Consider the following 16,084-nt stretch of genomic DNA (forward strand, 5'->3'; position numbering starts at 1 on the left):
TCTTATTTAATATATATTATTCTGACTTGCTAAAAATGACAAAAATATAATTTATTTTTATTTTGAGCACTATATTTTATAAATCTCGAATTTTTTAAGCTGTACACATGCATATCAATATTTTTACTTAATTTTACTTAAATTTATAATTTAATATCAGAAGTTAAACTATATAACCTTTTTGAGTAAATTTCTTTAATTTTCACTGAATGCCTAATGAAGATAATTAATGCATAAAATAATTACATTTTTATTGTTTGTCATTCAAGGTGTGTACATGTCTTTAAAGGGGGAATATATATCCTATATATTGACTTCCAAAGAGGTAGATAACAGATCAGATTTCCAGCTGTATTCAGATGAGACTCCAGTGTTTTTGGTGAGTGTTGTAGCTGCTCTAATCTGCCATGGCTGGTCCCTTGTCAGCAATGTCATGTGCCAGTTGATACAAGAGATATACTGTTTCTGCAGTAAAGGCTCAATGTGCTCTGAGAAAGCAAGCTCTTCAAGCTGAAGATACTTGAGACAATTGAGGTGAGCAAGTTTTCTCTACCCCGTGACTAATGGCTGGTTCTTTGAGAGGAGAGAAAAATATTGACAAAGCCACAGCAGCACTGTTCTTTCATAGGAAACAATTTCAGACACAAGTCAGAGTTGTAAAATTATAGATTAACTCCCTCCTCTCATCTTTTGGTTTGTTGTGTCTCAGAAGTTACTGGCTTCACTGCTAATTTTCAGTCATATAACTGAAAAAGAAGATTATGTCCCTAAATTATAAAATAGCACTGAGGTTCCTCTTCACAAGTTACCATTAAAAACAATATCGGTGGTACTGTGAATTATACAAATGACAGGATCGTACTGAATATTCATATAATTTATTTCATAGAATATATAATTATCCTCTTTTTTCTGTGTTAACCACAAAAATAAAGGGCTTCCAGACTGAGGAAATGATTAAGGGGCTGATGGAATGGGCACTGAAATTAAAGACCTTCTCCTTTGAATTTGGTAATTTCTGAAGAGAGCTCTAAACCTTTCTTTTCCTGAAAATGCCCTTTGTACTAACCTTCTTCCTTTCAGTCTTCACAGAGCTAAAATGAGCATTAAGGAAGATTTCCTTTTATTCTACAAATATACTCCCACATGTAATACTGGAGAAAAGTGCTAGATAAATACATTAGTTCTGCCTAGCAAGTTAAACATCAAAAGCTGAAAACTCATGTGCCCATCTGTTCTGAGACTGCTGGTTGCATCCAGGTGATTTTGAATGTAATTCTGCATAAAGCCATGAGTTTCAAGACTTGCAAGGCACCATACTCTACAAAAGACTAAACAACACTGTTCCAGGTAAATAAAAAACCAAGTATTTGCCACTATTGCAGATGACTTTATGAATCATGCCTTTTTAAAAAAAGAATCTATGTCACCATTCAAATTTCAGCAGATATTATAAGGCCAGCACCTAAAAAATCCGGAGATTGCTGCTATGCTGCTATGTCCCAGTTGAGCCATGGCAAATGGTTGTGTATACATTGTCATAACTGTGAAATAAAATGTGTTAAAATCTCCTCAGATTTCAGATTGCAAATCGATTTGGATGGGATTCAGTGTGAGATTCAGACTCCTAAACTTTAGATGTCTGTCAGCAGGTGTCTTTAGCTAAGTGACTTAAATATCCACTGCAGTGATGACAGATGCACTTAGCAATGGGCATTCTGAGCTACATCTACAGGTCACAGGACCTACAGGTGCTTCTGGAAGACCAGTAGAAAATAAGGCAAGATACCCAAGGGTAGCTTAAAAATCTCTGGATGTTTGTGCTTATCCCACCCATGGATCAGGACTGGGGTAGCTTTAAGCTGTGATAACACAGACTGTTACTGGCTGGCCCATTGCACCTCTCACCAGAGAACTGAGCATAAGTGCCTACCTGCTTCTTGTGATGTGTGAAACAACCTCATGAAAGCACCAGACCTGGACTTTAGCACTGCCTGTAATGGGAGAATAGACACCTAATTAGTGTCTAAGAAATGGAGGTGTCTGTATACCCAGATTTAGGGTATATGAAGGTCTTTTCTATTCACACAATTCGCCTCATAAAGGCAAGCACATCCTTTCACCTGAAAAAGTTTAGGGTGCTTGAGGTATTGGGATGGCACTGGTAGAGATGAACCAGAAATTTATGGGTATCCTGAATCTCTTCAAAGAAAAAACAGGTGATATGTGAGATCACTCACAGAGTCTAAGTGATAAGAAATTACTTTATTGAGGAATCTGATCCCTTTGTGTACAAACTGAATTTGTCTCACACAAGCACTAAGATAACAGTTTCACACATACAGTTGTGGCTTGGCTAATATGCCAGTAGCCAGTTAAACAATTGTTTTCTGGTCTCCAACGTCATCGTCCAAAGCTGAGAATCTGAAATCTATCACTCGCCTGCCATTTCCCCTACAGGCTGATCAACTTCACTCTTATGGTAGTATGTTACACTACATGTAGATGTTCTACAGTTCATTTCATCAATATCTAGCAGTCCCTTTGTTTTGGCAGGATTTAAAAGTTGGATTTTTCTAACTCCTAAATATTATCTGTATGCAGAATAAAAATATTCTTCTGGCTAAGTCCTTGATGCATTCAGTGCAGACAACTTAAGAGCATACATAGCATGTGGTCATAGAGTCAGAATATTTCCAAAAGATGGGTGATAGCTGCCTCTTCTTTTGTAAAAGTATCCAGTTAAAGACACGACCATTATAAAGCAGTCAGAATGCATGCCCCAGAAAAATAATTAAAAGGGGACATTACGTTGCTAGCTGGGAATCTGAGGTTCAGTTCTTTCTCCTGGTTCAAGTTTTCCATGTGACTGTTCTTCCCGCTTGAAAGTGGAGCAATGCTATTTACTTCTTTTAAAAAGTACTTTGAGACTCGTGGGTAAAAAATGCAAGCCAGCAGCTCAGTGTTCTACTAAGCTGGGTGCTGAAAGGGTAGCTATACTAAATATGTGCTACAGCAACAGACACACAGCCTTTTAATAGACTAAGTATGTCACTTGAATTATTTTCTAGACAATTTGGAATTTTCAGACCAAAAAAAGAACAATTCAAGGACATCTGGATCCAGCCTGGGTAAAGGGAAGCAGTTAAATCATGGAAGTGATGCTGCTCTGGGGTACTTGATCAGAGGGAGTGACAGGCCAGAGGGTCAAGTCAGCAACAGGCCCTACATCCTCATAGCTCCACCAAACCACTCCACTTCTCACAGCGCTCCAAAACTTGCCTCATTCATGAGAATCACACCTCTCGGAGCACAGAGCTCTCCTCAACACATTTGCCCGAGGCAGGAGGCAGCTGTGAACTCTCAGGCTCACAAGCATAGAGCTGTGATAGCTTTGTGGTCAGCATCACAGCTTCTCACAATTAAAGAGCTCAGCAAGCAAAGTCCTGGTATGAACAAATAAGAAGATATTTCTGTACTGTACTCCCAATACTGTCACTTGTAGGTTTTTTTGTTTTGTTTTTCTTTTCTTGCTTTCTTTCTTGCTGTTAATGACGCACAGACTGGCTTTTGGGGAAGGGGGAAACCGAGTGCTGCACAGCCGTTCTGGCGACTTTAACCTCATTTAACCCTCCGCACAGCAAGAGGAAGTACAAAGTATTTTCACGAGCTGTGAATGGGCTCAGATCTGGTTTTGACGTCTTGAGGAAGCGCTGTGTTCTGCAAAGCCAGAAATACAAAAAAAAAAAAAGAAAATGTATGTGAAGTCCCGAACTCCAGCGTTTGTACAGACATCGTCCCGTCCCACCTCCCCCCACCCCGAAACAGAGGCCACCGGAGAGAGGGGGATGAAATCTCTACGAAACGGGGAGGGTTTGGGTCAGCGCCGATGTTCCCCGGCGGGGCGCAGCGCGGGTGACAGCCACACGCACCCCTGCACTGATTCCTGAGCGGACACCCCAGCGCCCCGACCCGCCGACTGGGGACCCAGGGCGTCCCTGCGTGCGGTCTGCACTGGGTGGGGGACCCATGCCTATCCCTATCCCTATCCCTATCCCTATCCCTATCCCTATCCCTATCCCCATCCCCATCCTCATCCCCGTCGGAGGCCGCCTCGCCCCGCGGCGGCGGGAGGCGGGTCCGGGGAGCCGCGCCCGGGGCGGCCGCCGGCGGGAGCCGCACGCAGCCACCGCGGGGCGGGGCGGGCCTGCCAGCGTCGCGCTGGGCCGGGCGGGCTGGGCCGCGCCGCAGCGCCGGCGGCTGACTCGGAGGCAGCGGCGGGGGATGGACGAGGGTACCTGCGGCGGCCAGCGGCGACGGGCGGCCCAGGTAAGAGCGGGGAGGCACGGCGGAAACGGGGGCTGCCGCCCGCCCGGGGGCTGCACGGGGTGGGGGCTGAGCCACCTCTGCCGCTCCTTCTCTCGGCGCCCCCGCATCGCGGCGGGGCGGGGACGGCGCGTTGCAGCCCCGGAGTTTCTCCGCTCCCCTCGCCCCCTGAACCTCCGCAGCCGCCTTTGTGCCCGCTCTCCGGCCCCGGGTCACCCTCCCCGCGGTGCCCCTGCCCCTCGCACCGCGGGGGCTGCGGGCGGTGGCGGGGGGACGCGGAGGGACACAGCCAACTGTTGCCTGGGAAGCGCCGGCCCCGGAGCGCTGCCAGCGGCCCCGGGGCCGTGAGCGCCGAGGGGCCGGATTCGCCCCCAGCCCCGCTCGGAGAGGCATCGGGTGCGGTGCGAGCCCGAGCGGAGGCTCCCGGTTCGCCTCGCCCAGCCGGGGAGACGCTTCCCCGGCCACTGGCTCTCCCGGGTAGGCGCCTCCGGGTTTTTGCTGCCGGGCGGTGGATGCCGGAGCCGCCGCGGCCGCAGGGACGAGCAGCGCGGGTGCGGGAGCCGGCTGTGCCCGCGGCAGGGCCTGGGGGAGCCCGGCGGAGCTCCGCGCTGGCCCGGGCTGTCGGTCAGACAGCGCGTCGCTGTGCCTGGCTGGACTGAGTGCGGTGCGGGGCAAAGGAAGATTAAGCGTCAAACTTTAATTGTACCGAAAACTTTCTGTTCCAGCTGCTGGTGGTTGCTGGATGCGGGGTGCCATAAGCGTGGTGTTTCCAGAGGGATGTATCTAGACAGGAGATGAAAGACAGGTTCTGTAATGCTGCATTCATCTCGTTTGAATCGCTGTCCATTTTGGGAGGTGTTACAGTGAACAGATAGCTCGGTTGCATCTATTCTTCCTATTATTATTTTTCTCCTAATTTGATTCCAAGACCGTTTACTTTTACTTTTTTTTCAATCTGGGGTTTGTTCTGCTAAGGTCTCAGTAATACATTACGCCACTGTGCAAAATCGAGTGCTCCATAATTCACTGGCAACACAGCGAGTCACTTAACTGCACAGGCTTTCAGTGGTGCTGCTAATAACTTGCCGAGGGTGATGATGTGAGTTGGTTTCCAGCCTGTTCCTAGTCTCTAATTGCCATACAGACTATCTGTTTTTGTTACCAGTTCTAAAGGCAGTTTATATGTGTTTGGGGAAAGGGTAGGTTAAGTGGGACAGATGTGTTTGCTTTACTCCTTCTGTTTTGATCATCTGCAAGGCCAGAAAAAAAATGAAAATTGCTTTGGCAGTGAACTCTTAGGTGGGGAGATTTGGAATGAAATGCTGTCGTGACATGAGGTTGCCTTGTGGGCAAAGATTTTCACATGCTCAGCACAGCTCTACAAAAATACCCCAACTCCTGTTACACAGGGAAGAACTGAGCTGATACTTCCCTTTTCTCTGTTACGGTAACTTTCGTATTTCTATGAAATGTAGGGAAGACTGTTACATCAGCAATGTACTTTTTAAAAGTAATTTTAAAAAATAAACCTTGTAATTTCATGTGTTTAAATCTGCTTTCTACTCTCCTGTAATACCCCCGCTCCCCCATCTCACAAGGCCCAAATTAAAAACTAGTGATAAAGTCCTACTACTTCCTACAGTAGACTTTAAAAATATGTTTTAATGAAATGAAATTACAGATTATGGGAACATCATGAAAGGTTTGACTTAACTTTATAAAAAGCATAAGGTAGCAACTAAGAATAAAATTCTTCAATTTGAACTGCTGTAGTATTGTTTAACCACTGGTCTTTAAAGTTTCACTTGATGTAGACGATGGCAAGTATAAGCAAGGCTTTCTGAGTTACTTATACGGTTTCTCAAAGACTCTGCAATATTTTATTGTATTCTGCTGTGTACTTTTCCAGTACCCTCCTCTGCTGCTGCTTTTGCAGTGATGCTTTGTTTATTGCCCCGTGAACTTATGCTCTTTATTAAAAACTGAAAATAAACAAACCACAAGCGATTAAAAAGACAATGTGTGTCAGTAATTAGAATAAAACCTCCTTGATTAAGTAAGAAAGGAAAAATGGTGATCATCTTGGATACTACTGCATAGTCACTGTCGTCAGATGTCATTTTGCCATGACAGTGAGCCTATTAGTGAATTTTACAGTGGTGAGAAGATAATTCATTGTTAGTGTGCTTAGCTTGTCCTCATGACATCATTTTTGACGCTGTTTTGTCAGGCTGAAATATCTTGTCCTCAGCAGTATGGCAGCCTTACAAAGACATTGAGGATTTGCATGTGCAATATGTTGCAGATTTCCAGGTTATGTGATATACAAAATGAGCTTAAAATGTCTGTCAAAAATACTAGATGTTATTTAGATGAATAAAAATTCCTATACTTGGACAGAAATAATATTTTGTAGGTATACAAATACTATAAGTAAGACCTCTGTCATATTTTTATCTACTTCCAAATGCCATTCTAATTAGAGTTTTTTGAGAAACTGTAAACTATTTTTGTGGAATTACTGGCATTCTTTAGCAATGGATGCATATTACATGCAATAGCACACGAACTTAATCATTCAGTTCACATTTTATACAAACTAGAAAAATACTATTCTATATCCAAACCCTATATATGATCCAGACATCATTAAGTCTCCTTTTAAAATCCCGTTGGGACAAACTGAGTATGTTACTGGGACCTATAACATCAGTGGATAGCGGTGTATGGATGCTAACAATATATGTTAATTTGAAGCAGCCAAACCTCTTAGTGTTTCCTCTGTACTGAATTCAGTATGTATTTGGATCCATTTCAATATTATCAATCATTCTTTTAGCAGTGCTTTCTACTCATGTTATCTAGGAATGCAAAACAGTAACACTAAATCAGAGAAAACAGTTTGAGAGGCATGAATTAAAATATTTAATATATGGGGCAGTTTGAGAGCTGCAAAAAAATGCAGTCATAAATTTGAATTTTGTTGTTTAAATTAAAATTGTAATAGATGCTGCTCTGCACTCGTGTGAATAATGAGTGCAATGTGACTGATTTGAGTTGTACAGGTCTTAATTCTTATGAAGTACCAAGAATTTACTATTCTTCTACTTACATAAAATTCCAATTCTCACTTCCAGTTAAAATGAAAAATGTGCCTAATTTTCTGTCTTTACATACTGCTCAATACAAGTTCTTGATTTAAAGTGGTAGCAGTAATTTAGTATTTAGTATTGTGGGTTTAAAATGTTAAGAAATGATGCCATCATGAGGATACCAACCATGAGATTTAGTTAAACATCAGTCAGCCTTACCTTAACTCAGGAATGGTTACTTTCGCATGCTAACAACTAAACTACTCTTGTCTAATTTATAAACTTGTCAATAGACTAGAAAACCAGTGCTCTGAGGGACTTCTTTATGTATATTACCTTTTTTTTTTCCCCTCCTGTCCACTACAGTACTTCTGTAGTGCTTTTCATCGTGGACAGGTAGACTTTTAACAACATGGTTTGGATGATCAGCAGCGCAAAAGGTGAAGCTAATGCATAAGTCCCAGGATTATCTTTGAGTAAATCTGTGTAAGGAATTGATGATGTTTATAGTGTATGAAAAGTAAATTTTGAAGGTTCCAGTAGCAGTGCAGGTTGTGGTGTTATGTGTGCCTGTCATAAGTGCTAGTCTGGTTTGGTTCAAGTCTTGGGTTAATAAATGTGATTCATGAACACGTGTTCCTCAGGCCTGGTGAAGAGTATCCATAGCATCCATACAGCATGGGAGTTGTCATGTCTAGAATATGGCATGGAGCATACTGGAATCTTGAGTGTCATCCCATTTTTCTGTGGTGAGCTCGGGATGGCAGAGTGTAAGTTCACACAATATAATAACACCGTGGGGGTGGTTTGGTGTTTTAAGGGAATGTGTAGACTTATTTTAGATAAAAGTCATTCTGTACTGTCCTGTATCTCTCTGATACACAAAGGTTTAACTTAAAATTTAAATAGTTGTTAGAAGCTTTCTTATATATAATTTATGGGATTTGGGCAGGGGGGAAATCCTTCTCTCTGCTGTGTTACTGCCTGAATTCATAAATTATTTGAGTGGCCTATTTTACAATTAGATGCCTCAAAGCTGAGGTTGATGGTCCTAAAACCCGTGTCTGAAAGCACACTTTTCTACAGTTTTTACTGTGAAGAAAATGAGATGCACAGAGCTTCCATTTTGCATCCATCCATAGCTGTTACCACCGAGGCTGTTATGGAGAGTGGAATCTCTTTCCTGCCTCACTGCCTTTGGCATCCAGAGATGGGAATGTTCCCTCAGGATTAGAAAAGCTTGTTTTGCTAAGAAATAAGTGTAAGCTATTTACTCAAACTTGAGTAGAAGCATTTGCAATGATGTTAATCTCTCTTCATGTTTTATGGTGCATTAGTTGCATCCCATATTCATTGTGTGACACTTTATTCTCTGTCCTTTTCAGCTTTAAGTACCTTGAGCTCACATCACCCTCTTCCCGAGAGAGTGAAACAGTGTGTCATAAGCTGTCCTTTATTTAACCTGCAACCTTTGGAAAAATACCCAGAACAAAACAATAATTAGGCCAGAGGGAGAGTGACTCCTGCCCTGTGATTAAAGCATTCAGGTGAGAGAAACCTGGTTTCTATAGGTGTTTCATTCTTTCATCCAGTAAATATTTTTCCATTTCATAACTTCAGCAGGAATAGTCTTAGGACAGACAATAGCCTGTGGTTTAGGGCACTACCCTGGTGTGCAGAGATGTGGTTGGGAGCCAGTCTCTCAACCTGAAAAGAGCCTACCACCCACTTCTACTTCCTCTGTGGTTGGTTTCCTGATGCTTTTAGATAGCTCGGTGGTGCTTAAGGGCATGCTCCTGCCCTCTCATCCGAAACTTCAAAATTGCATGACTCCTTTCCTTGGGAGCTTGTGAAAGGAATGACTTTGTATCTTGCTTCTAGAGAGGCCTGAGGGTTTTACAACCCTTTTTAATAACATAGGTACCTCTTCAGCTTCCAGGAATAGGTGACATCAGTTTAAGGTACAGCCTTCACAACTTTCTTACCTGTTAGGTTAGATGGCTTCCTGCTTGCTATCCGAGTTATCTTACTTTCCCGTATATACCCAAATATGTTGCAGCCATGCTCAAAATTCTCCTGTGAGTCCAATTTGGGCTTCTAGACTCATATGGATTAGTAAATCTATGATGAATATAGATTTTGAAGGGATGAAGGCCAGAATTCAGCAAGACTAAGGACTTCCAGAGAAGGTCTTTTGGGTTTAGGACACAATTTGAGTCTGGTTTGATTCAGTTGTCCAGTGTAAATGTTTTTTCTTTGATGGGATGCTTTGCAACATCTGTTGCATCTATACTTGGTTAGCAGATGCAAGGAGGCTGGAAAACCCATGTCCTGCATAGGCCCACGTCCTGGAGTACCTACTGGGATATTTTAAAACAGCTCAGTACTATTTGCCTCTGCAGCTGAACTGAGCCCAGTAGAGTCCTAAGACTATTGTTGCTTAAGCTGAATGTGGTTACACTGAGAAGTGGGAGGGAGGGGTTATTTTAATGTTTTTCAAAGATATTTCAAAGCAAACCTGCTTTTTGTGTTTTTAATATCTAGCTTGATAATTATAATTTTCATTTTGCAGCTGCCCCAGATAAAATCTGGAAGGTTAGCTTGAGTTAATGGCTTTCTGGGAAGAGGGGAGAAAGTTCATCTTCTGGTTTCTCTCGTGCATGTTAATAATGGTGTAGAGCTGTGGGGCAAAAATTCATTACTGATTTTAGCTGGTATCGAAATGCTGAGTGGTAGTGCCACTTACAGAGCAGAACTGACTGAGGAAGAAGGAAAATTTTCTCTGATAACTGATCCGTATGATTCTATCTCCAGTAAATTGGTTCCAGAATTGTGTTTAAATAGCCTCCATAGGAGACATACAGTAGTATTTATTTGGTGTGGGTGATCTGTTGGTCCTAGTTTTTCAGAGGGGATTGCTATAATGCTGTGGAAACTGGGGAGGGAAACAATGGCAAGGGGAAAATTCTATAACATTTCTCAGAGTTGTGAGATCTCTTCATATTTGAGAAGGTTAGACTGTTAAATTTGTTATGTTGTATTTCCAGGAACAGTCTAATTTTGTCTGTTACACTTTGTCCCACCCACATACACACGGTCTGACTCCCTGTGCTGTATTGCTCTGTAATTGCAGTGTTTTGCTTCAAGGATCATCTGTAGGCAGTTGGCGACTTCTTCAGATACAGATTTCATGATGGATATTGGCATCTTTAGAAGCTTCTGGGAGTAAGTCCTCTCCCTAATAATTGATGGTGGCAGAGGAAATGGGTTCTGATATTTTGTAACCGTTTTCCCTATGTTTTTATTATTAACTCATAAAAGCCCTGTAGGACTGACTGGAGCACTTCCCTCACCCTCTCACAAGGCTGTGCTGCAGCAGGGCTCTGTAACACCAATTACTGCGGGGACAGTTTTGCTGTTCCAGATGAGATTGTGATGGGGGTGTTGGGAAATGAGTCTCCCTCAAAATGTGTTTTATGCTCTGAATACAAGAGATTGTGTTACTATAGTGCAATGCTTAGGTCTATGGGGTTCATGTTTTTAGTTAGTGAAGGTGAAATCCATTTAGAATTTTTTATCAGCATCTCTTGTATTCGACAGGAAAACAGAAAATATTTCCTGATCTTGAAGTATTTTGGGACTGTGTTGCCTGTAGAACTGATGTGTATTTCCATAACTAGATAATCTTACTGCTTTTATTAATTTTATTTTTTTCCCTGAAAGACAAGGACAGAGCACACATATTAGAGGTCCTACACGTACAGGTAATATGTTTGTCCGTTTTTATACTGTGAGACAGAAAATGATTGGGGTCTGAATACTTACGCCTTTGTTTTACAGAGGTTTTGATTCATTAAGGCACAGACAGTATCATGTTGTCCTTTACTGAACTAAAAGTAAAACTGCCAAAAAAAATCCCCTTTTGTTCTGCTGCTGAGGAGCACTGTGGGCTGCCAAATCCTGACAGTCTGAGTCACCACAATTGTAATAAAGTGTTTGTACTTTGGCAGTTGCTGTTATTCAGCGTCTTCTAAGTTATTCATAAGGCAAAGGGACACCTACAGGTTTAAAATACTACTTTTAAAAGAAATAGTCCATGTTTATAAAGAAATAACATTTTCAATAGGGAATTAAATAAACTGTGGTAACACTTCAAATCTTCTAAGGAGTATATGGTTAATCTTTAACAGTAAGAAATATGCTTATATACATATATTTAACAAGTTCCATGTTTTGTGTAATAGCAATGCTAGACTTCAAAAAATGATGGGATAATTTTAAACTCCTTACTGAACTCTGCTGTTTTGGTCATCTGATCTGACCTGATAACAATCTGATAACCAGGGAGACTGCTTCCTTCCTAAAAAGAACCAAAAAAAAAAAAAAAAAAAAGTTTTGAGGACAGGGCCTCTGACCCTGGAAATGCTTATCTACATTTTAACTTTGAAGTGTGGGCTGTGACCCAGCAAACATAGCTCATGTAATTGAATTCAGTTGTTTTCAGCATCATTTCCAAACAAAGTAGTCAAAGTTTAAGTTCTAGTAGTCAAATTAAGTTGTAATAGTCAAATAAAACTCAGAATGAGGGCCCATAAAGAGCTGGAGGAAAGCAGGGTGGCTCTGACTCAGGGATGATACCTGTAAGGCTGACAGGTGTGTTCCCAGACTCACAGCAGGTGTCCTGCCTGTGGCCATATGCACACTGTGGTGCTCTGGCTGATGGATGCTGCTGCCTATGCTTGGGTGGGACATGAGAGTACTTACAAATTCTTGATCCCATCACCTGTGCATGGAGAGGAGGTGTGTTTCTTTATAATTTCTCAATACTATAGCTGTTTATGGATGTGAGTTCTCATATTGTTTAGTATCAGTTATTGAGGCAGAAACAATGATTCCTTTCTTTCCATTGATAAAATAACAATAAGGCTTTTATTCTTGATACATAGGGAATTTTGTATGTTATTTACCTTTCCCTAACATTAAGCTAATGAAATTTCCACAGTTCTCTCTCTTAAAAAAAGCGACAAATTTGCTAAACTGGATTACTAATAACTTTCCCAGCTTCCATCTTGTAGAGCTGCTGAGAAAAAGGATCGAGGTGGATGTGGGTGGTAGTCACTGGGGCAGTGTGGGACACATGTAAATTCTTGCAGCAGAAAGTACTATAATTTTATTGCTGCTCAGTGTCATACTATCACTACAGCTGTTTCCCAAAGAAGAGGTTTTCCTGCTATTGACAGGACATTCAGACAAAGGAAGGAGATGGTAGATAAGCAAATGCAAATATATTACATGCCTTCTATCCTTTGGTTTCTAATGCATGCTGTGGTGACGGGTTCAGTGTGAAACACTCAGTGACATGTAATTATATATGCATTAAGTGGAAGCTGATTCACAGTGTCCCTCTCTGAGAGTACCTATCCATAAAGCACTGAGGTAGGGATGCAAGAGGAGCAGCACAACTCTGGGCTGCTTAATTCATGTGGCAGTGCAGTCCTGCTCAGCTGCTGACTTCCTTTCTCCTTTTTTTTTTGCCCATAAAAGGAGAAAAGTGCTGCCATATGACTCGCTTTAGAGAGAATCACAAGATGAGGTTGGGGCCAGAGGGAGGGGGGCACGAGGGGGGGAAATTATTCAGGTAGCTTTGTTTCTTGTACATGGTACAAAACATTCTGCTTTCTGAGTTTAATGTGGTATTACGAGCAAAGTATGTGGTAGTATTTCCTTTAACTGACATTGAAATCAAACATTTCATTCTTATAATAACATTTTTTTTTTTTTTTTTTTTTTTTTTTTTCTGCATGGATGAGAGATTCTGAAGGGAAGGGATATAAATGAGTTTGGAAAGGAGATAACTTCAGTTCTTAGGGATTAGGCTATCCTTCAAACCTGCAGACACTTTCCTGCTGGTTGTTAAGGAATGACTGTATGTGGTATTCTCCCATCTCGTGCCAGTGACTGTAGGTAGGCATGCCTGAATTCATTGCTTAATTTTGCACTGTTAAAATCTTCATCTCCAGTTTTTCCAGGAAACAGGCTAACTGGGTGATACTCTGAAGACTTGCTCAGAGATCAAATCTGGACACCTCTGTGCCTTTTCACAAAACGTTTGAGCTCTCTTACTCTGCAGTCTCACAGTGACTCTCAGTGTACAATAAAGCAAGAGTTCCTCTGACATATTCTGACAAAAAGCATAGCCCTCTCACTGACGAGGGTTACAGTTTTAGGCAATTAGCAACTTTAAAGAGTTCCACCCAGTTTCTGGCATGGGTCACTAGGTGGTGTTTGATGGGCTCCTGATTCTACATCAGAGTGCAGAGCAAGCACCAGGATGGTCAAGTCCAACCATGCTGCCAGCTAAAGTCCTGTGTGTGTGTGTTCAAAGCCATCTCTGAGTCAATGTTTCACAGTATTGATCAGCTTGGATTTAGTCAGCCTTGCACGTTCCCTTTATTTACTGATGCTGTGAAGCGATTTGACATGGGGACATATAAATCAGATGTCTCTCTTCTTGCTCACTCCAACACAAGATGTTTTAGAAATCACAGCAAAATAGATGTGTCTGTGCAAACCAGACTTTTTTCTTTGACAACTATGAAAAATGGAGATCTTCAACCCAAACATGTACTTTCATATGAATTGAAGCATTTTGTCAAGGAGTCCAAAGGGAGCTGGAGAAAATTAAGATCTTAGTAATGAACAGTCATTTCCTATATTTCCTAGCATCACCGTTTTCTAGTAGGTATCCTGGGAACAGAGCAAAAGGACCATACTAATTATGGATCTAAAGTAATTTTTTCTTTTTTTCTCTCTAGCTGTTGTTTTTGGGGATTTTTTACATCAGAACTAGGGTGTAGGCCAAGATCTTTGAAAAACAGATGTCTGTCTCATGCCTGCAGTGTTATCATCACTGGGATTTAATAAAGTTTTTACTTCACATATGTGGGTGGGTTTTTGTTGTGTTTTAGACTTTTGGTTGTTTTTCTTGAAACATCTGATGGTTTTATGGTTTACTGGAGTAATGGTCTTTAGTTGTGTTGATGTCACTGTTGAGATACATTTGTCATCTTTTCATCTCTTTGGAAGACTGAAATTGTACCTGTAGTTCAAGACACTACAATTAAAGTATTCACTGGTAAATCAGAGTGTAGGAGTTCATCTGGGACTATTAGGTTGGAGCAGATGGTTATTAGGTGGATTATTAGATGGACCCACTGGACCAGATTGGCAGCTGCTATCCCAACAGTTATAAATGGGTGCTCAAGGTTTTACAGAGTAATAAGCAGTTTTGTCAATACTGAGGTGGGTTGACCCTGGTTGGATGGCAGGTGCCCCCCAAAGCTGCCCTGTCACTGCCCTCCTCAGCTGGGCAGGGAAGAGAAAACATAATGAAAAGCTTGTGGGCTGAGATAAGGGCAGAGAGAGATCCCTCATCAGTGACTGTCATGGGCAAAACAGACTTCACTTGGGGAAATTAGTTTAATTTACTACCAATCATATCAGAGTAGGATAATGAGAAATAAATCCAAATCTTAAAACACCTTCTCCCCACCCTACTCTTCTTCCTATACTCAACTTCACTGTCAAATTCTCTACTTCTTTCCCTCAAGCAACACAGGGGGACAGATAATGTAGGTTACAGTCAGTTCAGCCCACCTCTGCCACTCCTTCCTCCTCACATTCTTCTTCTTCTCCAGCATGGGGTCCCTCGCACAGGAGACAGTCCTTCATGAACTTTCCTAACATGAGTGCTTCCCATGGCCTGCAGTTCATGAAATGCTCCAATGTGATCCCTCCCTCAAGATGCAGTCCTTCAGGAACAGCTTGCTGCAGTGTGGGCTCCTCTCTCCATAGGCCACAGGTCCTGCCAGGAGCCTGCTCCAGCAGGGGCTTCCCACAGGGTCACAGCCTCCTTCAGACATCCACCAGCTCGGGGGTGTGCCTCCATGGGCTGCAGGTGGATCTCTGCTCTGCCGTGTGCCTCCATGGGCTGCAGGGGCACAGCTGCCTCACCGTGGGCTGCACCAGGGGCTGCTGATGGATCTCTGCTCCAGTGCCTGGAGCACCTCCTGCCCCTCTGGCGCTCACCTTGGGTCTGCAGGGCTGTTGCTTTCATGCTCTCACTTCTCTCTTTGGCTGCTGTTCTGCAGCAGTTTTTTTCGTCCCTTCTTAACTCAAGTTATCCCAGAGGTGCTGCCACCATCACTGATGGGCTTGTCCTTAGCCAGTGGCGAGTTGTGTCATTCTGTCCTGTTCCCCCTCACTGCCCTCCCCACTACCAAAGCCTTGCCATGGAAACCCGAAATACAATACCATTGCACTTAAGACTCCAAGGTAAGGAGTTGGCACTGAAGATGATGATCTGTAGGTCAGCAGTTGTGAAAGGGTTGTATGTTTTTGTACTGTCAGGATGATTTTTCAGTCCCCTATGACACTGCATAATCACATCTATACAAAGTTTTACACACAGTAATTCTGGCCAAGTACAATATTTACATCCAGATTTGCACCACATTAGTTGTGTTTTCCTTTGGAAGGTTTTATGTGCCTCTCTGGTGTTTACAAGAACTTCTTGATTGTGTTCCTTTTTGAGAAAAATAAGGGCAAGTGCTTACAATTCAGGTTTGCATTAAGTTTTTTTAAGTAATTAATTTGATTTCTGACTT

General features: G+C 42.3%; 1 protein-coding gene across 7 annotated transcripts in view; it reads left to right on the plus strand.

Moving 5' to 3' along the window:
• The first annotated feature begins 4,220 nt into the window (after positions 1 to 4,220).
• Positions 4,221 to 16,084, plus strand: part of CYRIA (CYFIP related Rac1 interactor A) — a 55,049-nt gene continuing 43,185 nt past the window's right edge. For 5 of the 7 annotated variants that reach the window (XM_048296899.1, XM_048296897.1, XM_048296901.1 and 2 more), the window contains exon 1: positions 4,221 to 4,329. The gene's annotated coding sequence lies outside the window, so the exon portion shown is untranslated. Of the gene's footprint in view, positions 4,330 to 8,803; positions 8,966 to 16,084 lie in introns of all 7 variants that reach the window. The other 2 variants (XM_048296898.1, XM_048296900.1) reach the window with 2 other exon arrangements.

The sequence above is a fragment of the Corvus hawaiiensis genome, chromosome 3 (genome assembly GCF_020740725.1).
Source record: "Corvus hawaiiensis isolate bCorHaw1 chromosome 3, bCorHaw1.pri.cur, whole genome shotgun sequence".
Taxonomy (NCBI): Eukaryota; Metazoa; Chordata; class Aves; order Passeriformes; family Corvidae; genus Corvus; species Corvus hawaiiensis.